This window comes from Rattus norvegicus, chromosome 13 (assembly GCF_021556685.1).
Source record: "Rattus norvegicus strain SHRSP/BbbUtx chromosome 13, alternate assembly SHRSP_T2T, whole genome shotgun sequence".
NCBI classification, from domain to species: Eukaryota; Metazoa; Chordata; class Mammalia; order Rodentia; family Muridae; genus Rattus; species Rattus norvegicus.
The window spans coordinates 59,349,882-59,376,443 of record NC_141546.1 but is presented as its reverse complement, the minus strand read 5'-3'; the positions used below and the strand labels follow the sequence as shown (position 1 = coordinate 59,376,443).

The 26,562-nt window shown below is 36.4% G+C and overlaps 1 long non-coding RNA gene across 1 annotated transcript in view; it reads right to left on the bottom strand.

The window, feature by feature from the left end:
- Positions 1–289: 289 nt before the first annotated feature.
- The window catches only part of LOC108352547 (uncharacterized), a 209,007-nt gene continuing 182,734 nt past the window's right edge, over positions 290–26,562 (bottom strand). Inside the window, exon 6 of the long non-coding RNA XR_015635527.1 lies at positions 290–1,544. This is a non-coding gene — a long non-coding RNA (uncharacterized LOC108352547). The remainder of the gene's footprint in view (positions 1,545–26,562) is intronic.

Sequence of the window (26,562 nt, the reverse complement as noted above, 5' to 3'; positions counted from 1 at the left end):
TATATTAGGGTCCTGTGATGGCTATATCAGGGTCCTGTCAGCTTGCTCTTCTTGGCATCAGCAATATTATCCAGGTTTGGTGGCTGTTTATAGGTAAGATCCCCAGGTAGGGCAGTCTCTGGATGGCCTTTCCTTCAGTCTCTGCTCCAAATTCTGTCTCCGTATTTCCTTCTGTGAATATTTTTGTTCCCTCTTCTTAGAAGGACTGAAGCTTTTACACTTTGGTCATCCTTCTTTTTGCATTTATAATTTAATATTCTTTTAATATTCTTTTGTTGTTGTTGTTGTTCTGTAGATTTTGTATTTCGATTTTTAGGTGGCAAGAGGATTTTCTTTTGTGGTCTAGTCTAATTTATGTCCTAGAAACTTCTTGTGTAGACATCAGTTTCTTTAGGTTGGCAAAGTTTTCTTATATGATTTTGTTGAAAATGTTTTCTGGGCCTTGGACCTTGAATTCTTCACCTCCTTTTATAGCTATTATTTATAGGTTAGGTCTTCTCATGGTATCCCAGATTTCCTGGATGTTTTCTGTTAACAATCTTTTGTTTAGATTTAACATTTTCTTTGCCTGATGTATCAATTATATCTTCTGTGGCTGAGGATCGCTCTACAATCTCCTGTATAATGTTGTGATACTTTCTGCTCTCCTGTTCTCTTCTCTAGGTTTTCCATTTCCAGGATTTCCTCCCTTTGTGTTTGATTTATTGCTTCTATTTCCACTTGAGATTTTGCACAGTGATATTTATTTTCTTCAAATTTTATTGGATATTTTATTATTTACCTTTTGAATGTTATTCCCTTTCCTGGTTTTCCCTCCACAAACAAATCCCATCCTCTCTCCTCTGCTTATATAAGGGTGATCCCCACCCACCCACCTACTCCCACCTTCCTGCTCTGGCATTCCCCTTCACTGGGGCATCTAGCCTTCACAGGACCAAGGGCCTCAACTCCTATTGATGCCTGACAAAGCCATCCTCTGCTACATTTGCAGCTGGAGCCATAGGTAGCTCCATGTGTACTTTTTAATTGCATTTTCCTGTTCATCTTTGGGAGACTTATTTGTTTATTTTTTAAAAGACCTTTACCTATTTTATTATATTTTCCTGTGTCTTTATGTGATTTCTTTATTTCCTTTTTCAAGGCCTCTATCATTTTATGAGATTGGATTTAAGGTCATTTTTCTTGTGCTTCAGTTACGTACGTTAGGATATCCAGGGCTAGCTATAGTGGGGTAGCTATCCTCTGGAGGTGTCATATTGTCCTGGCTTTTGTTGATTGTGTTCTTCTAAGGACCTTTGGCCATCCGGATGGTTTTGGTCCCTCGATGTTGTTGTAGTTAGTATTAAAGGGAAGGTGAACCTTCAAATTCTGGTGTGGTAGCCCTCTAATGGGTAACCTTGGGCTGTATGGTTCAAGAGTTGCAGGTGGAATGATGCTGGGCACAGAGGTGACAGAAAACTGAAGATCCTCCTGAAATAATGGGCTTCTCAGGGCAGCTTGGTGTGTTTCTGGGTTGGTGGTGAAGTGGTGAATTCTAGGTGAATCTAGAAGGAGTTGATGAAAGGAAAACCATAATCAGGCTCTATTGTATTAAAACAAATCTTTCTTCAATTTAAAAATGATAAATAAAAAACAGTAGTCATTTTAACTCATCCCTTAACTATGCACACATTCATCTTTGTTATATTACAATAAACAGTCTAAATTGATAATCACAGTGTACACAAGATCACAAGAATATTTAATTCATTCAATAGAATAGTAAAGAGTGTTATTTGATTTAAGACCCTAGACAAGCAGCTGAGGTGCTTATTTTACATGCCAAAGCAGACCTGGCTTCCAGGTTATCCTAGTAAACCTCAGTCTCTACCTGTCACACCCTTTCCACAAGACTAGAATCTCAAGCCCATGTGCTGGACTACCCTTCCTGCAGAAGCTCTTCCCAATATAATTGAGCCACTGAGCCATTTTGTTCTCTGTCTCTGTCCCTGTCTCTGTCCCTGTCTCTGTCTCTGTCTCTCTGTCTCTGTCTCTGTTTCTGTCTGTCTCTGTCTCTGTCTCTGTCTCTGTCTCTCTCTCTCTCTCTCTCTCTCTCTCTCTCTCTCTCTCTCTCTTCCTCTTCTCCCTCTCCTCCCCTTTCTTCTCTTCTTCCTCCTTCTCCTCCTGTCTCTCTTTGCCTGCCATTGGTATGTCTCTTTCTCCCTTCAGAGTCCTCTCCCCATGGTGACTTTCCTGGGCTCAGTGAACTTGCCCAAGAGTAGATTACCAATAACCTGCATCTAATAAAATCTAATCTGGATTAAACTGGCTCATTTCACAGGTGTAGAAACAACATAGTTGTTTTTGTTTTTTATTTTGGTGTTTGTGTGTGTGTGTGTGTGTGTGTGTGTGATTTATTGAATCAAACATGAATTTCTATATATCCTAACATCTTTCTTCATGCATCAGTATAGCACTTGGATAGAAATTGCTAGATGTGAGCAATAAAACAAAGTTATAACTTCTATATATCAATAAACATAGGATTGCATATTAATTAACACTCATTTCAAAATACAGATTTTAATGTCAAACCAAAGTTCATATCATTTTTAGCCAGTACAGATCAGGATATAATTTATTGTTCTCTCTGCTAAACATGCTTTTATTATAAGAGTAACAATTGTGTTAGACATTTTTTTTCTTTATTAACTTGAGTATTTCTTATTTACATTTCGAGTGTTATTCCCTTTCCCGGTTTCGGGGCAAACATCCCCCTAATCCCTCCCCCTCCCCTTTTTTATGGGTGTTCCCCTCCCCATCCTCCCCCCATTGCTGCCCTCCCCCCAACAATTTAGTTCACTGGGGGTTCAGTCTTAGCAGGACCCAGGGCTTCCCATCCCACTGGTGCTCTTACTAGGATATTCATTGCTTCCTATGAGGTGAGAGTCCAGGGTCAGTCCATGTATAGTCTTTAGGTAGTGGCTTAGTACCTGGAAGCTCTGGTTGCTTGGTATTGTTGTTCATAAGGGGTCTCGAGCCCCTTCGAGCTCTTCCAGTTCTTTTTCTGATTCCTTCAATGGGGTCCTATTGTCAGTTCAGTGGTTTGCTGCTGGCATTTGCCTCTGTATTTGCTGTATTCTGGCTGTGTCTCTCAGGAAATATCTAAATCCGGTTCCTGTCAGCCTGCCCTTCTTTGCTTCACCCATCTTGTCTAATTGGATGGCTGTATATGTATGGGCCACATGTGGGGCAGGCTCTGAATGGGTGTTCCTTCTGTGTCTGTTTTAATCTTTTCCTCTCTATTCCCTGCCAAGGGTATTTTTATTCCCCTTTTAAAGAAGGAGTGAAGCATTCACATTTTGATCATCCGTCTTGAGTTTCATTTGTTCTAGGCATCGAGGGTAATTCAAGCATTTCGGCTAATAGCCACTTATCAATGAGTGCATACCATGTGTGTTTTTCTGTGATTGGGTTAGCTCACTCAGGAAGATATTTTCCAGTTCCAAACATTTGCCTACGAATTTCATAAAGTCATTGTTTTTGATAGCTGAGTAATATTCCATTGTGTAGATGTACCACGTTTTTTGTATCCATTCCTCTGTTGAAGGGCATCTGGGTTCTTTCCAGCTTCTGGCTATTATAAATAAGGCTGCGATGAACATAGTGGAGCACGTGTCTTTTTTATATGTTGGGGCATCTTTTGGGTATATGCCCAAGAGTGGTATAGCAGGATCCTCAGGCAGTTCAATGTCCAATTTTCTGAGGAACTGCGAGATTGATTTCCAGAATGGTTGTACCAGTCTGCAATCCCACCAACAATGGAGGAGTGTTCCTCTTTCTCCACATCCTCGCCAGCATTTGCTGTCCCCTGAGTTTTTGATCTTAGCCATTCTCACTGGTGTGAGGTGAAATCTCAGGGTGGTTTTGATTTGCATCTCCCTTATGACTAAAGATGTTGAACATTTCTTTAGGTGTTTCTCAGCCATTCGGCATTCCTCAGCTGTCAATTCTTTGTTTAGCTCTGAACCCCATTTTTTAATTGGGTTATTTGTCTCCCTGCGGATTAACTTCTTGAGTTCTTTGTATATTTTGGATAAAAGCCCTCTATCTGTTGTAGGATTGGTAAAGATCTTTTCCCAATCTGTTGGTTGCCGTTTTGTCCTAACCACAGTGTCCTTTGCCTTACAGAAGCTTTGCAGTTTTATGAGATCCCATTTGTCGATTCTTGATCTCAGAGCATAAGCCATTGCTGTTTTGTTCAGGAAATTTTTTCCAGTGCCCATGTGTTCGAGATGCTGCCCTAGTTTTTCTTCTATAAGTTTGAGTGTATCTGGTTTGATGTGGAGGTCCTTGATCCACTTGGACTTAAGCTTTGTACAGGGTGATAAGCATGGATCGATCTGCATTCTTCTACATGATGACCTCCAGTTGACCCAGCACCATTTGCTGAAAATGTTATCTTTTTTCCGTTTGATAGTTTTGGCTTCTTTGTCAAAAATCAAGTGCCCATAGGTGTGTCGGTTCATTTCTGGGTCTTCAATTCTGTTCTATTGGTCTATCTGTCTGTCTCTGTACCAATACCATGCAGTGTTTATCACTATTGCTCTGTAATACGGCTTGAGTTCAGGGATAGTGATTCCCCCTGAAGTCCTTTTATTGTTGAGGATAGTTTTAGCTATCCTGGGTTTTCTGTTATTCCAGATGAATTGGCAAATTGTTCTGTCTAACTCTTTGAAGAAATGGATTGGTATTTTGATGGGGATTGGATTGAATCTGTTGATCGCTTTTGGTAAAATGGCCACTTTTACTATATTAATCCTGCTAATCCATGAGCATGGGAGATCTTTCCATCTTCTGAGATCTTCTTCAATTTCTGCCTTCACAGTCTTGAAGATCTTATTGTACAGATCTTTTACTTGCTTGGTTAAAGTCACACCGAGGTACTTTATATTATTTGGGTCTATTATGAAGGGTGTCATTTCCCTAATTTCTTTCTCTGCTTGTTTCTCTTTTGTGTACAGGAAGGCTACTGATTTATTTGAGTTAATTTTATACCCAGCCACTTGGCTGAAGTTGTTTATGAGCTTTAGTAGTTCTCTGGTGGAACTTTTGGGATCACTTCAATATACTATCTTATCATCTGCAAATAGTGATATTTTGACTTCTTCTTTTCTGATCTGTATTCCCTTGACCTCCTTTTGTTGTCTGATTGCTCTGGCTAGAACTTCAAGAACTATACTGAATAAATAGGGAGAGAGTGGGCAGCCTTGTCTAGTCCCTGATGTTAGTGGGATTGCTTCAAGTTTCTCTCCTTTTAGGTTAATGTTAGCAACTGGTTTGCTGTATATGGCTTTTACTATGTTTAGGTATGGGCCTTGAATTCCTATTCTTTCCAGGACTTTTATCATGAAGGGGTGTTGAATTTTGTCAAATGCTTTCTCAGCATCTAATGAAATGATCATGTGGTTTTGTTCTTTCAGTTTGTTTATATGATGGATCACGTTGATGGTTTTCCATATACTAACAATCCCTGAATGCCTGGGATGAAACCTACATGATCATGGTGGATGATTGTTTTGATGTGCTCTTGGATTCGGTTTGCCAGAATTTTATTGAGTATTTTTGCATCGATATTCATAAGGGAAATTGGTCTGAAGTTCTCTTTCTTTGTTGTGTCTTTGTGTGGTTTAGGTATAAGAGTAATTGTGGCTTCGTAGAAGGAATTCGGTAGGGCTCCATCTGTTTCAATTTTGTGGAATAGTTCGGATAATATTGGTAAGAGGTCTTCTATGAAGGTCTGATAGAATTCTGCACTAAACCCATCTGGACGTGGGCTCTTTTTGGTTGGGAGACCTTTAATGACTGCTTCTATTTCCTTAGGAGTTATGGGGTTGTTTAACTGGTTTATCTGTTCCTGATTTAACTTTGGTACCTGGTATCTGTCTAGGAAATTGTCCATTTCCTGAAGATTTTCAAGTTTTGTTGAATATAGGCTTCTATAGTAAGATCTGATGATTTTTTGAATTTCCTCTGAATCTGTAGTTATGTCTCCCTTTTCATTTCTGATTTTGTTAATTTGGACGCACTCTCTGTGTCCTCTCTTTAGTCTGACTAAGGGTTTATTTATCTTGTTGATTTTCTCAAAGAACCAACTTTTGGTTCTGTTGACTCTTTCTATGGTCCTTTTTGTTTCTGCTTGGTTGATTTCCGCTCTGAGTTTGATTATTTCCTGCCTTCTACTCCTCCTGGGTGTATTTGCTTCTTTTTGTTCTAGAGTTTTTCTGTGTGCTGTCAAGTTGCTGACATATGCTCTTTCCTGTTTCTTTCTGCAGGCACTCAGAGCTATGAGCTTTCCTCTTAGCACAGCTTTTATTGTGTCCCATAAGTTTGGGTATGTTGTACCTTAATTTTCATTAAATTCTAAAAAGTCTTTAATTTCTTTCTTTATTTCTTCCTTGAGAAGGTTATGATTGAGTAGAGTATTGTTCAATTTCCACATATATGTGGGCATTCTTCCCTTATTGTTATTGAAGACCAGCTTTAGGCCGTGGTGGTCTGATAGCACGCATGGGATTATTTCTATCTTTCTGTACCTGTTGAGGCCCGTTTTTTGACCAATTATATGGTCAATTTTGGAGAACGTACCATGAGGAGCTGAGAAGAAGGTATATCCTTTTGCTTTAGGATAGAATGTTCCATAAATATCTGTTAAGTCCATTTGGCTCATGACTTCTCTTAGTCTCTCTACATCTCTGTTTAATTTCTGTTTCCATGATCTGTCCATTGATGAGAGTGGGGTGTTGAAATCTCCTACTATTATTGTGTGAGGTGCAATGTGTGTTTTGAGCTTTAGTAAGGTTTCTTTTACGTATATAGGTGCCCTTGTATTTGGGGCATAGATATTTAGGATTGAGAGTTCATCTTGGTGGATTTTTTCTTTGATGAATATGAAGTGTCCTTCCTTATCTTTTTTGATGAATTATAGTTGAAAATTGATTTTATTTGATATTAGAATGGCTACTCTAGCTTGCTTCTTCCGGCCATTTGCTTGGAAAGTTTTTTTCCAGCCTTTCACTCTGAGGTAGTGTCTGTCTTTGTCTCTGAGGTGTGTTTCCTGTAGGCAGCAGAATGCAGGGTCCTCCTTGCGTATCCAGTTTGTTAATCTATGTCTTTTTATTGGGGAGTTGAGGCCATTGATATTGAGAGATATTAAGGAATAGTGATTATTGCTTCCCGTCATATTCATATTTAGATGTGAGGTTATGTTTGTGTGCTTTCAGTCTCTTTGTTTTGTTGCCAAGACGATTAGTTTCTTGCTTCTTCTAGGGTATAGCTTGCCTCCTTATGTTGGGCTTTACCCTTTATTATCCTTTGTAGTGCTGGATTTGTAGAAAGATATTGTGTAAATTTGGTTTTGTCATGGAATATCTTGGTTTCTCCATCTATGTTAATTGAGAGTTTTGCAGGATACAGTAACCTGGGTTGGCATTTGTGTTCTCTTCGGGTCTGTATGACATCTGTCCAGCATCTTCTGGCTTTCATAGTTTCTGGCGAAAAGTCTGGTGAGATTCTGATAGGTCTGCCTTTATATGTTACTTGACATTTTCCCCTTACTGCTTTTAATATTCTTTCTTTATTTTGTGCGTTTTGTGTTTTGACTATTATGTGACGGGAGGTGTTTCTTTTCTGGTCCAATCTATTTGGAGTTCTGTAGGCTTCTTGTATGCTTATGGATATCTCTTTCTTTAGGTTAGGAAACTTTTCTTCTCTGATTTTGTTGAAGATATTTACTGGTCCTTTGAGTTGGGAGTCTTCATTCTCTTCTATACCTATTATCCTTAGGTTTGATCTTCTCATTGAGTCCTGGATTTCCTGTATGTTTTGGTCCAGTAGCTTTTTCTGCTTTACATTATCTTTGACAGTTGAGTCGTTGATTTCTATGGAATCTTCTATCCTGAGATTCTTTCTTCCATCTCTTGTATTCTGTTGGTGAAGCTCGTATATGTGGCTCCTTGTCTCTTCTCTTGGTTTTCTATATCCAGGGTTGTTTCCATGTGTTTTTTCTTCATTGCTTCTATTTCCATTTTTAATTCCTTCAACTGTTTGATTGTCTTTTCCCGTAATTCTTTCAGGGATTTTTGTGATTCCTCTCTGTAGGCTTCTACTTGCTTATTTATATTTTCCTGTGTTTCTCTAAGGGTGTTCTTCACGTGTTTCTTGAAGTCCTCCAGCATCATGATCAAATATTATTTTGAAACTAGCTCTTGCTTTTCTGGTGTGTTTGGATATTCCGTGTTTGCTTTGGTGGGAGAATTGGGCTCCAATGATGCCATGTAATCTTGGTTTCTGTTGCTTGGGTTCCTGCGCTTGCCTCTCACCATCAGATTATCTCTAGTGTTACTTTGTTCTGCTATTTCTGACAGTGGCTAGACTGTCCTATAAGCCTGTGTTTCAGGAGTACTGTAGACCTGTTTTCCTGTTTTCTTTCAGCCAGTTATGGGGGACAGAGTGTTCTGCTTTTGGGCATGTAGTTTTTCCTATCTACAGGTCTTCAGCTGTTCCTGTGGGCCTGTGTCTTGAGTTCACCAGGCAGGTGGCTTGCAGCAGAAAAGTTGGTCTTACCTGTGGTCCCGAGGCTCAAGTTCGCTCGTGGGGTGCTACCCACGGGCTCTCTGCAGCGGCAGCCACCAGGAAGATCTGCGCCCCCCTTTCCGGGAGCTTCAGTGCACCAGGGTTCCAGATGGCCTTTGGTGTTTTCCTCTGGAATCAGTAATGTGTGCAGAGTGCAGTCTCTTCTGGTTTCCCAGGCGTGTCTGCCTCTCTGATGGTTTAGCTCTCCCTCCCACGGGATTTCGGTGCAGAGAACTGTTTATCAGGTCGGCCCCTTCAGATTCTGGTGGTGTCTCAGATGCAGCAGACCTGCTACTCCTGGGTCCTCCTCTACGGGAACCCAGAGGCCATATACAGTTATCTCTTGGGCCAGGGATGTGGGCATGGGTGGGCAGTGTTGGTGGTCTCTTCCGCTCTGCAACCTCAGGAGTGCCCACCTGTCCAGGCGGTGAGGTCTCTCTCCCATGGGGTTTGGGAGCAGAGAGCTGCTGCAGGCAGGGATCGTGTTAGACATTTTAACAGACCCATTATATCACTCGTAAATTTTACTGAACCTGTAGCCATCTAAAAGATCATAATCCATGTAATTGTGATTTTTAGCAGTCATTTCTCAAGTTGAATTCTTTAAGCACACAGTTAATATTTTGTCTTTGCTTAGAGCATAAAATATAACAGAAACTGTGGATGAACTGAAATGAAAAAATTGTTAGTGAAAGATTTTTTAATATTAAGGCTAAGTGAAGGCTCATTAGAGATTTAGGCATAAAAATAAGTTATCCAGACAGTTTTTGATGTAGAGATTTCTTATAATTGTCACTTTTATATTGGCTATATATTTCTCAAATGTACTTTTACTATATGATACATTTCACTTAAAACCAAAAGCTAAAATATGAAAAATAGTAAACACAATCCAACCTCATATATGTTATGAAATAATATAACAATTAGAAATATCTTCCCTCACACAATTTTAGTTATAGAAAATTTTCACAAAGACCATGAAAACTTAAACTATAAAACGACAAATAAAATTGGACTGACAAAAAATTAAGAGATTTTTCTTCATACATCGCAAAGGAGAATCTCAGACAAAAGGAGTGTTCAAATTTATACAAGTGTACATAAAGCATTGAGTCCTTCGATAAGACCAAATTGCAGAGGAATTTTATCCCAAGAAGGTATCACACATAACTTTTATCCATCTTGCTGGAATATACATTTATACTTAGGACTTACTTTTGATCACAAACAATTGAAGGGCAAGAAAAGAAATGAATCAGAGAAAATTTTGATTGAATGAGTCAGAGATAGAATATGTCCAACTCTCAAGAGAACAGACAAGAAGGAGGCTACTTAAAGAAACATTGAGGGATAGAACGGAAATGGAATCTGTTGAGCTTAATGCATTAGAGTTGAGTCAGTTCAATTCAATGAAGTTCAGCTGAAAGCATGTGAGTTCATTCATGAGTTCTGCTCAGTTTGTACAGTTCATGCAGTTTAGATCTATAGGGGCAGTCGAGAGCAGAGAATAAGAAGGAGTCAGGAGATTAAAATTGAGTGGGTTAATTCAAATTGAGATAAGCCAATTTGAATCGGGCAGATTGTTAAGGATTATGAGTCCAAGCAGCTATGTTGAGTCAACCAGACAGAGTTCAGAAAGAACTAGAAAGGATGAGCTTATTCAGCAGTAAGCCTCGGGGATGACAAGTACATCCGGTGAACAAAAGTCGCTTTTATACCAGGTCGTCTTCTAGGTTCAAAGTGACGATTTATACTCTAAAAAATTCCATCTAATCTTCAAAGTTCTCAATCCTTTGGCTTTTATTTCTTGATTAGTATACTCATGACAATTTTATACTTAATGCTGTTTTTCATGTATTAGATTTTTGGGAATTAATGTTTTCCATTTAAATCAGATTTAAGCACTGCCATATTTTCCAGACATTGAGATAATCTCAGGTGGAGACTCTGCATTCTGAAGTGTCTGTTGTCTTATCACATAATTTAATCTACATTTAATTGTATTTCCCATTAAAATCATTGTTTTAAAAGTGTATAGTTATAGTCTAGAAAATGGTTAATTAGTAAAGTGCTTCCTATGCATGTATGAAGACCTAAATTCAAATGCCCAGAACCTATAAACGGCCAACGGGGTAACCTATATCTGCAATTCCTGTGATACTATGGCAGAATTGGAGAGGCAGATACAACAGCATCTCCAGAAGTTTGTGGAATAGTCACCCTGGATATGCTGTGCAATAGAGAGATCCTCCTTTAAACAAGGTAGATACTAATGACTGCCACCTGAAATTACTTGCCTTCAATTATCCTTGATCTCCACTCTCTTGCTGGGCTTACATTCAAACACATCATACACATACATATGCACACAGATTTTATATATATATATATATATATATATATATATATATATATATATATATGCACTACTTATACACACAAACAATAGTCAATAAAGTCAATACCCTGATTTAAAAATATCCTACTAAGAATGGTATGCACTTACTACATGAAATGTTGGAAACAGCAATTTTGTTAGAAAAATACTCAAGTTATTCACACTCTGTTTTTGTTCTAGAAGATTGAAAGGGACCTTGAGACCCTGGATAAAATGTTGCCTATTAACTAACTTGCTTTTTCCTAAGTCACTCTCCACAGTACTTTCTTTTTATTCTAGGAATAACAGGACTGATTCTCTAATGTGTTTATGACAAGGAATCAAAATTATACACAGGCAACAAGAAAAATTTTATAAGAGATAACCCTACAGATTCTCATATTTGCAATGAAGACAGTGGCTCTTTGGGATTAGGATGCAATCAAGAACAGATATAATAATTATTACATGAGAGTATTAACATTCCTATTCATGATTCCTACAATAACAAATTCTTTGGAGACTTTGTGTAGAATCAAAAGGGAGAAAATGATCGACCAATTAGACCAGTGGCCTGACAGTCGCATTCTCTTTTAGCTGTCTGTGTGAACCACATCTTCCTGTTGGTTTCTATACAATCTCAAAGTCTTGAGCTCTTTGAAAATACATTTTGCATCATCAAGTTCCTTAATCTCATCTTTCCTATATAACCATTTGGCTAAATCTCTTTTCTGCTGCCTTTGCCACTTGTGTTGGTTAGTTTAGTTATTAATTTGAAATAACTTAAAATCACCTGAAAATCTCAGTGAGAAATTGCTTGGATAAAGTTGTCTTGTGGTCATGTCTGAAGGGAAATGTCTTGGTTATGCTAACTGATTTTACACTTCCTAGTCCACTCTAAAGAGCAGCATTTCATAGGCAAGAAATTCAGGACTGAAAAAGTGTATGGAGTCAGCGAGATAAGCAACAGCAAGAAGTCATGTATTATTCACTACAGGTGTGATATAAAAAGGAGCTTCAAGCTTTAACTATTAGTAAGCCAAACGAAGCCTTTGTCTTGTAAGACTGCATTTGCTGATGTCTTTTACCACTTTTCTTCTCTTTGACCCATTGCAATGGATGACAAAGTTAGGTCTATGGGGATCCATAGAGGCAGACAGTCTTTGGCTTAAAATACTGGTAAGAAATTCAGGAAGCACTGCCAAGTTAAGTACCAGAAATCCAGATCACTTATACTTACTAAGTTATGGGATGTTACATCGAATAGTCCTTTTGGAAATTTTCACAGAATGCAAAATGTGCTTTATTCCTCCCTTTATTTCAGGAGAATCCTTTCCTCCATCTGTTTGAGAACTAAGATATTTATAGCATAATAAAAAGAAATACAATGACAATAACAATAAAGAAGAATTCACACAAATATATATCTAACTCCCCAAAACCTTTAATTTTGATCTTTAGAATTCATCCATGAATAAGTGAGATGATAGGAAGAATTATTTCTCTGTTCTTTGATTAAAATGTTCTTCATGTTTCTTGCTATATATTATAGTGCTTCAAGATCATTCTGTAAAGCTTAAATGTCTGAGGAAGTCTTACAGTATTGAATCATCCACATACACAGAACAGCAAATATTATTTAATCATAACATTCCTGAGATTTATCAAGAAACTATTATTTAAAGAGAATCTGATAGGAAGAGGTAAAGAACCAGAATTGCCTTCATTTCTATATGTTTCTTTCGATATTCCTTTTTGATATAAGCAGTTAATTTTCTATTTACCAAATAAGCTACACTTTCAAACATTGTTGCTAAGGACAAAAAGATTTATGGTGATAGTTTTAGTGTAATAGCATGCCTTTCTTTTTTCTCTCTGATACTTTTATCACTAAACCATTACTATAAATTATTTGGTCTCCTATCAAGTAAAATTCATTTAAACTGCTTGATATAGGCTTCTTAATCATTTTTAAGTTTTTCTGACCTTACACAAGAAATGATATTTTCATTTTGGAAAAAAAAGCATTTTATTTACACATATCATTTTTCATATCAAAATAGATCCCTCCAAGTTATTTTCTTAAGAATAATACTAAATAATATTTTTATAAAATCATTGTTCTCTCCTAAGGAAGTGTGATACATAAGATAGTTTTCAATATTATATTGAAAACAGTCTGAAACTGTAGAGACACAAAGATGTTGAGAGTATGCATAGGAGCAAAACATAACATAATAGTAAGTAGCTATGAATAAATCAGTTAAGCCCAATCCTCAGGTTAGTTTCACAGATTTTACAGTTGATTTTAATGTGCCCATTTTTTGTTCTTTATCTTTCGATATCTTTCACTTCTGTAACTCTTTCTTCTAAACCCTGTACATACAGAAATTAATTGTTGACAAATTAAAATGTATGTACATTTATATATAGTTTATAAAATATTTTAATACATGTATAAACTCATATTCCAGTATTCAAATTCTATCTAAATTTGACTTTCTGACACATTAAAAAAAGTTGTCCTTGGACTAAGAAAGTTATAAAGTAATTTTCCTTGAAATAATACTAAAAATTTGAATAATTATCAACAGTTTGCTGAGCTTGGTGGTTCTTATCATGAGCATTTGAGAGACTAAGGCAGAGGATCACTCAGGTCAGTTTGGTTTACATAGTAAGTTCTAGCTTTAAACAAGAAAACAGTCAACCAAAGAGTACACATGGAGGGATCCATGGCTCCAGCCATATATGTAGCAGAGGATGGCATTGTCTGCATCAATAGGAGGAGAAGCCCTTGGTCCTATGAAGGCTTCTTTCCCCAGTGTAGGGGAATGACAGGGTGCTGAGTGGGTGGTAGAGCATCCTCAAAGAAGTAAGGGGAGGGGGGAAGGGGAGGGAGCTTGGGAGAGAGGGAAAAAGGAATATCCTTGGAAATGTAAATACATAAATAAAATATCCAAGAAAAAGAAAAAAGAAAAAGACAGCACATTGAAAATTCTCTGCTTACTGAGAACAAGAAGACAACATGAATATTTCAAAATTATTTAATTTTCAAAAATATCTCATATTGGCTACATGAGAAAATGGTTTAGTGTGAGAATAAACCCTAGGGCAACACTTGGATTTATGTTCATCATAGTCTGCCAACACAATATCATTACTTCACATTCAAAGTGAAATCAATAGCAAATCATTTGACTTTGTAATAGAAGAATTGTAAGATGCCACCAACTTAATAAAAAAAGCTATCACAATAGAGATTTCTATACACAATACATAAAAACACTGTGAATGATTTCAACATCAAGTACAAGGACTGTCAAAACTCTGGCTTTTAAAGGGGTGAATATGTGTAATGTCATATATCATATGCATAAAATTCATGTGTATAATATTCAAATGTATATGTACATAATACAAATGTATTATTTAAGTTGAGAAGTGTTTTGACATGAAAAATACAGAAAACAGCTATAAACATTTCCTCTTAAGTTGTCAGGCTATTATGGAATTAAAAGTTCTATGTACATTTTTGTAGCTGGTGTTAATTTACCTAGTTTTGGTCTGAGAGTAGAATTAAAGTCATAAAGCAACTGCTTTATATGTTTGTATACTTTTGACTCTTTCAACTACAGTTATTAGCAAAAGTTAGGGCCCTTATATGTCTGTTTCCAGAAACCAAAAAAAAAAAAAGTCAAACTTTGAGCTAGAATGTATTACATGTTTCTAATACATATAAAGGTTATATTCGTAATTTTTTTCTGTCAAGCATGTTACAATGTGTCAATCTCAATATATGTTGTATGTTTTTTTTGTTGTTGAGACATGAAAATTTTCTATTCACATCAGCTAGACACCAATAACAAATCAAAAAAAATTCTTCCCAAGTCTATATTAGTGAACTAATATATTTGTGGACATTATTTATAGAGTATTGGTAAAAAGGTACTTCGGGGATGCAGTTGAATGAAAACAACCATATCTCACACACACACACACACACACAAGTCTACCACTGCATGAGTGATAACTCTTGTAAACATCATCCCTAGAGTTTGCACTTAGATATAGTAGTGACTGTTGACACCTATATAACCTAAGGAACATAAGGTACATTGACAGATGCTGGCAAGGATGTGAAGAAAGAGGAACACTCCTTCATTATTGGTGGGATTGCAGACTGGTACAACCACTCTGGAAATAAGTCTGGAGGATTCTCAAAAAATTGGACATTGCACTACCTGAAGACCCAACTCTAACATTCCTGGGCATATACCCAAAAGATCCCCCAACATATAACGAAAACACATGCTCCACTATGTTCATAGCAGCCTTATTTATAATAGCCAGAAGCTGGAGATAACCCAGATGCTCTTCAACAGAGGAATGGATACAGAAAATGTGGTACATCTACACAATGGAGTACTACTCAGCTATCAAAAAAATGACTTCATGAAATTCATAGGCAAATGGATGGAACTAGAAAATATCATCCTGAGTGAGGTAACCCAATCACAGAAAAACACACATGGTATGCACTCATTGATAAGTGGATATTAGCCCCAAAGCTCGAATTACCTAAGACACAGTCCATGGACCCATGGAGTTCAAGAAGAATGACCAAAATTTGGATGCTTCAGTCCTTCTTAAAGGGGGGGGCAGGCAAAAATATTCATAAGAGGAGATCTGGAGACAAAGTTTGGAGCATATATATATATGTATGTATATATATATGTATACATAAATATGTGTATATATATATATGTGTGTGTGTGTGTTTGTGTGTGTGTGTGTATGTATATGTAACACCAAAACTAGACAATATTGATGAAGCCAAAAAGTGAATGCTGACAGGAGCCTGATATAGCTGTCTTCTGAGAGGCTCAGCCAGAGCATGACAAAAATGAGGGGAATGCTAGCAGCAGGGTCCCCACTGGGAGTTATAGAAAGGATTGAAGAAGTTTAAAGGGCTTGCAACCCCATAAGAACAATACCAATCAATCAGAGCTCCCAGAGACTAAACCACTACCCAAACAGTACCCATGGACATGCCCATGGCTCCAGCCCCTTATGTAGCAGAGGATGGCCTTGTTGGGCACCAATGGGAGGAGAAGCCCTTGGTCCTGCCAAGGGTGGACCCCCCACCCCAGTGTAGGGGAATGTCAGGGTGGGGAGGCGGGAAGGGAGGGTGGTTGGAAAGGGGGAACACCCTTATAGAAGAAAGGCGAGGGGATGGGATAGGGGGCTTATGGCCCAGAAACCGGGAAAGGGAATAAAATTAGAAATGTAAATAAAAATATCAATTAATAAAAAGAATAAAGAAAGGCAGATTGCATCTTGTAAGTTTCAGAATTTTCCTTAACCTTATGGCTTATGTTCCACTTCTGTGTCTTTTAATTGTCTTTACTTTCTATGTTTTATTTTAATTTTCTTTTAATTTTAAACATTCAAAACCAAACAGCATACTATACAGAAAATAACCAAAATTTCTAAACTATCCTCTTATCTCTAGAGGGAATGTTCCAGTTATGTAGCAATGTTTACACAGCAATTTAAAATTACCTTGTGTATGACCTAAATGTTAAAGACCATCCAAGCTTCAGTTATGCTTTTATAACATTATACTGGTTTTCTTTCACTTGAGCATTGTATCACCTTAAGGCAATAAATTTCAATAATATCTTGATAGGTGTATTAGAGTGAACAGAGAAATCTGAAGACAAGCAATCAGCTATCAAAACATTCATCCATTCAGTAAACATTATTATCAAAAGAGTACTTTGAGGAGCCTAAAACTTAAAGTTGTAATATCAAAGATCCCAACAGTAGATACAGCAGCAAGACTGAAATATAAGAATTGAGCAAATGTTGAAAAAATGACATCAATAAATTCATTTAACTACACATGCTTTCAAACAAGAGTTCAGACTTTCTCCTTTGAAATAAATCTGAAATTTTTGAACATAACATTTTTTTATTAATTATTTGGAAATTTCACATCATGTACCCTTTTGACTTCCCCAGGTCCCTCCCAAAATTAAGGGAAAAATAGTGTAATTATTGTTGCCCATGCACGCATTGGAACTTAGTCAAACTCATGGTGGCCAATCCCTTAATGAAAATCGTGTCCTTCCCAACGTGCACCCAAGCCCAAAGCCATCAACTGTGGAGAGCTACACCTCAGCACCCTTAACACAATGTCTAAATGTTCTCTTAGTTGGCTTTCTGTCTAAGCTGTCACTTTTTTTTTTTCGTGCTGATGCTGCAGACCTTGTGGATGGCTGTGGTCTGTGCTGTTCCCAGAAACCATGTGAAAGTCCATGATCCATGTTCCCACTGATTTTAAAGGGCAAGGATGATAGTTTTGCAGTTGTATCGATGACTGCAGGCTCAAAGTTGGTGAAGAGGGACAAAGAAAGCGTCTGTGACAGCCCATATAACCAATCCCAATCCACCAAAAATGTGTTTCTTTTTTTCACAAGATAGAACCTTTTATAGGTAGAGTCTAGACTTCAGGCCACCTTTCCTACTATCTTTGTGAAATGAAATTTCTCTTTAGCAGTTGCAGTTTCTTAGCATTTATAGTCTTTTTTTGTGTTGTTGTTGCAATGTTTAGCTTGTGCACTCCTCCTCATCAGACATCATGGTTTTCTTCTCCCCTTTCCGCACTTGTTGCTCTCCTACACTTCAGATATGAATAGGGCCTGAATGATGATCTTGCCCTGAAATTCCTCCTGCTAAGCAAATTAGGCATTGCTTCTTCAGTCATTCTTATTCAAGCTCTCAGGACAGGAAATATGTAGTTAAATTCTTTGCCAAAGTAAAAGCTGAATGGCATCTCATGTACTTCTCTATCAGGCACTACTCACCTTCCTCTGATAAAGTTATTTTTCTCAATGCTCTGAACAAACACATAAAATTAAAGGCAGATTTAAAGGAGTAAAGGTGTATTCTGGAATACTCTCTTCTCTTTCCTGCCTCTGTATCTAACACCTGGCTCTCTTTCAGATTCATGGCCTCTTTTTTTCATTAGTTATGGCGAGCATAAATTCATGTGTATGTGTCTATTTATTATAATTATGGCCACTTCATTCTGAGTAATGTTACCTGGACATAGGTTTTCAGTTCTGTCATTTGGTATTGGATAGTAATTGGGGTGTTCTCCCCTGGAAAATAGTATTTCTTTACTCTTAACACTCTATAGCTGCCTGTAGATGCTTGTGAAAGGTAAGGGCTCTCCTGAAATTTCGCCCATACAGTTTGTCATGTCTATTGTTGTTCTTGTTCAGATCATGGTTAAGCAGACATGTTGGTGAAAATTTATGTGTATAGCTTCTGATACTACCAGAAGACACACTCTCTCTGATCCTCTGGCTCTTAGAACTGTTTTGGGCCATCTTGTACAATGTTTCTCAAGCCTTAGGTATGGGAAGTTTTTGTACATCTATCCATTGGCACTGGACTTCACAACTGTCTAATTCATCAGTCATGTATTTTTTTATTTTTGTTTTTTTAATGGACTTTATCTGTTACAAAGAGAAATATTCTTGATAAAGTGTGAGGAATATGCTTATTTATGATTAGAAGACAAATATTTAGAATATGGTTATAGAATATGTTATTTTAATAAAGCAGCAATTGTGGATTCTTATTATAGTTCCATGACTTCCCTATCCTTGAATTGTTGGCTAGTTTCCCAGTACAAGGCATGGTTTTTGTTTTGTTGAGTAGGTCTTAAGTCTAATTAGAAAGATTTTTAGTTATGGTCAGCCTGTGTATAACACTACTGCAATCCTTGGTTTATCCAGCATGCTGGTCATTCTAGTGTTCCAGAAGAAGCACAGCTTAATTCTTTCCCTATGTTATATCAAAACTGAAAATACAACTTTCAGAAGCTACAAAACTAGTACTAGCCTATAAATCATCCAAATAGCAAATTACAAAATATGGTCAAATATGAAAAGAATACGTTCCTTGACATGGGTAGCACAGAGAAGGCACAAGGAGAAGGTATTTTGATAATAAGCTGGGCTTGCCCCAAACAAATTCCATCAGAAAAAATCACATTTTCTCTAAATAAAATATACACACATTAATGTTTACACATAGCATAGAACTTAATTGATACACAGTATTACTCTATGGCAAGAATTTGGTGAACTATTCCTAAGCCTTAAAGGTATGTTCTCAGGGTTCTCTATTCATATTTGGAATTTATGTATTTATTTATTTACATCCAAATTTTGCCGCTCTCCCAGGGCCCTCCTCCTTCAGATCTTTCCCCCTCCCTCTCCCCTTTGCCTCTGAGGTGTCCTCCAGTGGGGCATCTTTCTTCCTTCGGGCATCTCTCTTCCTTGGCTCATCAAATCTTTACAGGATTAGGTGTATCCACTCCTACTGAGGCCATACAAGGCAGTCTATATATATATATATATATATATATATATATATATATATATATATATATATATATGTTTGAGGGTCTTTAGACTAGCCCGTTTGTGCTCTTTTGTTGATCGCTTAGTCTCTGGGAGCTCCCAGGAGTCCATGTTAGTTGTCAGTGTTGGCCTCTATGGGCTTACCATCCCCTTCGATTCCTGCAGTCCTTCTGCTAACTCTTCCATAGAAGTCCCTGACCTCGTCCTATGGTTGGCTGTACATCTGCAACTGTCTCAGTGAGGTACAGGTAGAGCCTCTCAGAGGACAGTCATGCTAGGCTCCTGTCTGCAAGCACAACATGGCATCAGTAATGATGTCAGGAGTTGATGCCCATCAGTGAAATGGGTGTCAAGCTGGGGCAGGCACTAGTTGTGTTTTCCTGCAGTCTCTGCTCCATTTTTGTCTGAATTTCTTTTATAAAGGAACAATTATATAGGGGAATTGAGCACATTGGTATTGAGGTATATTAAAGACAGATGGAAATTTTCACTGTTATTCAGACCTGCATAGGAGAGCTTTCCATCTTCTGAAGTCTTCTTTGATTTCTTTCTTCAGTGATTTGTAGTTTCTGTCATACAGTTTTTTCACTTGCTTGGTTGGAGTTACACCAAGATATTTTAAATTATTTGCATATTTGGTATTTTATTACTACTCTGCAATACAAGCATATTTCTACATGTAGAACTTTAAGATTATTGCTAATAAATAAAATATTTAATGAGCACATATAATGGGTCAAGTTTTAAAGTCAAGTAGCAATAATACTTGTATATTTTGGTATGGTAAAACTATTTAGAACTAATTGCTTGATGTCAATTAATAATATGATACTGTTATAATTTAATGTCAGTTAACTCATATCTTTACAGAATAAAATGTATCATCCAGTTAAAATTGGCAGTAATCAGATAGTCTTTCATATTAATTTAACAATCTAATGTTGGTATGGTCAAAATTATATAATTAGTATATGTAGACATTTTTTCTCTTAGGTGTATAAGAATTTATTTTAATTTTCCATTTTAGAGCTGAGAATATTATTATAGGGCTTAATCAGTTCTTTAATTATGATAATTTAGCAAATTCACTGATGACCATTTAAAAACACTTCCTAAAATAGTATTGTATTTTGAAATTGCATAATGTAGTTTAGTTATCCAAGATAAGATCTAAAAATATTAATGATTTTCATTCTATTTTTTTTTGCAATTTTAGTTTGAACTTTCCTTATTCACTTTGAAAAGTGACACATCTCTAGATAAACAGGGATCAACTAATTAATATAACAGATTTGTAATTGAAATATGTTTCTTTATACTTGATATTACTTGTAACAACTTGTAATTAAATTGAACTTCAGGTCAACTGGCAAACTTTGAGAAAATATCTGAAGTCTTATATAATCATAGCTTTCTCTAAAGGAATCTTTATGTGTGTGCTGTCTAAAGTTATAGGTGAAATATGCTTCTTTTATTTGATCTTCAATATTAAAAATTCATCCTTCTGTAATTACTTCCATCCTAGAAATTGCAGTGATATTCACATAAGATTATTCCCTATGGGCATTTGAGAGCACACCAACAGACTAGATTGGACTATTGCTTAATTGGTCTCCCACTTGATGATGAGTAGGATCTAAAAAGTGGACCTAATATATTTGTGTAATTCTCAATAAACACCCTCGTCTAGTTGTTAAAATTCAAATATTCATATTGTTCTCTGAAAACAAATAAATTACGTCCTTTGGTGGTGGTATCTTCGGAGCTATTTTAAGTCACTAAAATGTAGCACTAAAATTTAAATACTTAGACATTACAGGAGTTTCAGCAAGATTTGACCCAAAAAGAAGCTGATACCATTGTTTTAGGATACAAAAAAGTATTTTTAAATCATTTTATGAAAACAGATATCTTGACTGTTTTGAATGTGAAACTTGTATAGTAGTTACTGCCATATATTTCACAAACAGGTCCTTATTTGTAAGAGATATTACAGTAACCTGAAATGCTCAAGATCCCCAACTTGGAAAAAAAAAAACCTTGTTCCTTCTTGAGATATAATATTTATAAAAACTTAAATGAAGAGATTAAAACTTGAAGCATTTGTTTATTATCTACCATTTCTTCTGTGATGCACTAGAAAATTCTGAATATTTCACTCTCACAAATGATCAATTAACCTCATAAAAATTCACACACTGTATTAAAGATACATATATACTTAAAATTAAGCAAGATTTACCTGTAAAATTACATAAGTACATAAGAGCCAAACTAAAATTCACAAAGTTGGTGCCTGAAAACAACACATATTATAACTTCTGTAATTAATTGTCCATGAATTATCTTATCAGGTTTAGAAATATGTGATAAATGTGTACAATAGATTTTTTACCTCAAAAGAGGCTGAATTAACATAAAACTATAAACTCCCCACCTGTTTTTTTTAATTTAAACCACTGTTGTAAGGAGAGCATAAGTCATAAATAATATGTTAAGTCATAAATATATATTAAGGAAAGTAAAGGTGGCAACAAGTGGTACAGATATGATACAAATGAGAAAATTTTTGGGAACTGTACACAAATAAATCAAAAGAATCTTCTTAGACTAGAGTCCCACAGACAGTCAAACAGGGGTGTGTTTTGAGGACAGTGCTCAGCAGTCTGGATAATAGGAAGGAATCACTGAATACAGGCAAGGAAAGTGATGTGCATGCCCCTGTAACAGGAAGCCGGGTACCAATCACAGCAAGGTAAAAGGGGAAAGTGAATGGTTATCAGTCACCAGAGATTCATCAAGCCTGATTTTTCTCAAGATACCAGACATCAACATATGCGACTCTCTTTCTAGTCAAATACTACTTTTCAATTCAAATTATTTTATCATGTAACAGTTTCTAGTTGCATACCAACCAAAACCACATCAACTACTAGTTCCCTTTGCTTTAACAGATCAAGAAAGTTCTTCACCTGTTTTTCAGTTTCCGTGTAATTATTCTTCTTCTCTGAATAACACAGTTGTGACCCAGATACTGACAAGATACTTTCAATTTATTTTCTTTAGATTCAGGATTAACTTGGTCTTCTGAGTTCTATTATTTCAAGTGCTGAGCCATTGTAACAAGCCTTGTCTTTTTTATTTCTTTTTCTGAGAAATACCATATGATTTATTCTGTTCCACAGCATTTAATGTGGAAGGAGTACATGAAACATCATAGAAACAATCAAAACACCTGTTGTGAAAATTCAAGTATTTAGTGTTTCAATAGATCTATAATTTAAAGAAGTATCTTTTCTGGAGTGTACAAGTGAGAAGTAATGATATAAAATGAAATTCTAGAAATACCTAAAAGTATAAAAAAGCAATCATTATCCCTTAATATGTATTGTGGTAAAATAGCTCTGAGGTACTGTGTTTGTGTTTATAAAGTAGCTAATCTGTTCAGTAAATTAATATAAAATATTTCATTATTATTTTCTAATTTAGTAAATATAAAGCTTCATAAGTGTCTTCAAAGGTATGTGACTTTTAATAGACCTCCATAAATATTTACAATTGATTTAATCAACAATACATTTGTAAACAGATGTTCATCAGGATTTTTTAAATTTTATTTTCTTGTATATTTTATGTATTTACATTTCAAATGTTATCCCCTTCCCCCCTCCAATACCACGTCTACCCTCCCCTGCTTATATGGGAATGCTCCTACTTTTACCCACCCACTCCAACTTCAATGCCTTGGCATTACCCTACATTGGATAAATGAGGCTTTTCTTCCTATTGATGCTGGACAATGCCATCCTCTGCTACATATGGGACTGAAGTCATGGATCCCTCCATGTGTACTCATTGTTTGAGGGTTTAGTCCCTGGGACCTCTGGTGGGGTCTGGTTGGTTGATATTGTTCTTACTATGGTGTTGCAAACCCCTTCACCTCTCCTTCAATCTTTTCTCTAACTTTTTCATTGCGGTCCCCTTGTTCAGTCCAATGGTTAGGTGCAATCATCCTAATCTGTAGTAGGGCTCTAGTACAGCCTCTCAGGAGACACCCATATCTGGCTCCTGTCAGCAAGCACTTCTTGGCATCAGCAATAGTGACTACATTTGGTGGCTGCATGTGGGATGTATACCCAAGTGGGGCAGTCTCTGGATGATCTTTTCTTCAGTTCCTGCTTCACTCTTTGTCCCTGTATTTCCTCCTGTGAGTATTTTGTTCTTCCTTCTAAGAAGGAATGAAGCATCTGCATATTGGTCTTCCTTCTTCTTGGGTTTCATATGATCTGTGAATTTTTTCTTAAGTATTCCAAGCTTTGGGGCTGATATCCACTTATCAGCGAATGCATACCATGTGTGCTTTTCTGTGATTGGGTTACCTCACTCAGGATGATATTTTCTAGTCAATCCATTTGCCTAAGAACTTTATGTAGTCATTGTTTTTAATAGTTCAGTAATATTCCACTGTGTAGATGCGCCACAATTTTTGTATCCATTCCTCTGTTATACATCTGGATTCTTTTCAGATTCTGGCTATTATAAATAAGGCCACTGTGGACATATTGGAGCATGTGTCCTTGTTATATGTTGGAGCTTCTTTTGGGTGTATGCCCAGGTTAGCAAGGTTTTAACAATGTGATTATAAGTGTGATCATCATGGGAAGAACCATGTATACATAATATTATACTTATAATGCATGTGCTAGGTCTCTGGTAATTACTTATATTGATCAAAATTAGCTATTTGTTTTGCTGCAATTTTTTTCACATTACCTAGTAGCATGTTAGTTTGTATTACCACCAAGAGAATGGAATATTTCTCACTTTTATTTTCAAAGATGGTTTCTTTCAATTCTCAGGTAGCTCTACTTGTCAATTGCACAATAGAAACTATATTAGATTCATTAAAAACACTTTAATTGGAATATTCTGATTAGTACATCAGTCAAAATGTAATATACTTGAATAAAATGTTGTATCAATGTTTTTGTTTAATAATCTAAGTCTTTGAATTAATAAATATTTATATAATTTGTACAAATGCCCATGTATGCCATGACACATATGGGGAAGTCATAAGTCATCTGTGTCTTATTAAAATGAATCAAAATCAGGTCATAGGGCTTTGTAGAAAAAAATTTGTGGGCTTAGCTGTCCTCTCAGCTCTGCATTATAATTGTTGTAGCATCTTGTATATTGTAGCATTAAATTATATAATCTAAGTGAAATATTGTTCTGCTCAGTAATATTTTATTTAAATTTCCACAATTTTTAATGTTTTGGGATTTTAATATTTAATTAAAAGTAAATTTTATCATAATATATGTGTATATATATGTCTCTGTGTGTATATATAAACAAAAATATTAACCACCAAAATATTTTAAGAAAATATGAGGATTTATGTATTAAAATGGAATAATATGGGTTTTGTCAAGAGATGTAACAAGTGGCAGAAACTAGAAAAATATTATTAAGAATATTTAAATCTCCTTACTGGTTTACCAGATTTGAAGGTAAGACATTATTGCAAAAGGCACATAGACTTTGGGATAAAGGACTTGGAGGACTAGGGCTTGAATTGACCTAGAAGCCTACTCCCTAAGGATTAACTCTCATAGTATCTGAAGATGTTATACAACATGTCAAGGGAGAAAAGCAATCAATAGTATTTCAAGCTGCAGAGGCTGTGAACCTCAGCAGTGAACAGCACAGCAAGATATCCCCAAGAGTACAATAGTGGCACTTATATTTGGAGTTAACCAAGAGCCATCTAATTGGATTTATGGATGACTCAAAAGGAAGGAACTCATGCCAGGTACTGCAAAGCTCACAAACTACCTGTGGATAATGATGTCATGGACCCTGAAAAAATATACTTCAAATTTGCTAAATCAATACAATTCAAAATTGCATTTTAGATACTGAAATCCCTGGATAAGAAGAGTAGGTCAGGCCCCACAACAACAACAACAACAAAAACTTCTTTTTATAACAGATGAAGACCATTACTTAAGCACTCTACTGCCCCAAATGAACAACAAATCATAATTATCCAGCCCCAACTGCTCCATCTACAGCACAACTCCTACACCTAATATGCAAAAATCACTACAAAAAAATAATGTAAGAATCAGGGATGCAACTTATTGTCTTCTATACATGACAGCAAAGCTATACTCATAAAATCTCAAAAACATGGTTGCCTAAATATGACCTTCGCAATAACAAGTGATTGCCATGATGAAGAGTATGAGGAAAATTTTACAAGGCCATGACCTAGATGAAGAGCTACACTCATTTAATGCCTGCTAAGGGATGGTTACTCAGTTGTCACAAGAGTAGAACACGTGTACACTTGTGCACAAGTGTGTGTGCCTGTGTGTGTGTGTGTGTGTGTGTGTGTGTGTGTGTGTGTGTGTGTGAACAAGGAGGTTAGTAATTTGGGAGAAAGGAGGCAGTAAGAAGAGAAAGAGTAACCTTTTACCTCCTTTATTAACTTCAGTTGTATTATTTATTGACACTTTTTTTTGAAACAGAAAACTCTTTATTACTTTTCATATTCTTCCACATAAACAGAACAGAGCAAAGGCCAGTCATAGCTCATTCAGTATTCATTCCTTTTTAGATAGAAATATTGTCAGTTTGTCCTTCTGTTACCTTGAGTCCATGATGGAATATGAAGCTTTAACGCTGAATGGGTCCCTTAGTGAGATTTCTTTACTCTGCAGCATTGTTGCATTCTCTGGACTTTGAAGAGGTTGCCACGTGAAGAGTCTGCCTGCCTGTAATACCTCCTGTTTATTAAAGCTTTATTACCCAACCCCCGTAATCCCACCTAAACTCTAGAGATAAAGGTCCTCCGATTATGTTCTCACATTTCCTTCTCAAGTTCTGATCACTCCTCAGAGGTTTCTGCCTATTCTGAATGGGTAGAATTCCTATTTCCTCTGCAGACACTCATCCTGATGGCGCCTCTCTGTTTACCTGTGTCATTTTTATAGTTACAGGTCTGATACAAGTTGTATTTACTATAGGAGCCCCCTTTATAGATGTCCTTTTCAGGTGTGTGGTTTCCAAACACTGGCTCCAGGAATGTGGCCCAGAAATTGTAAAGGGCAGGTAAAGGGG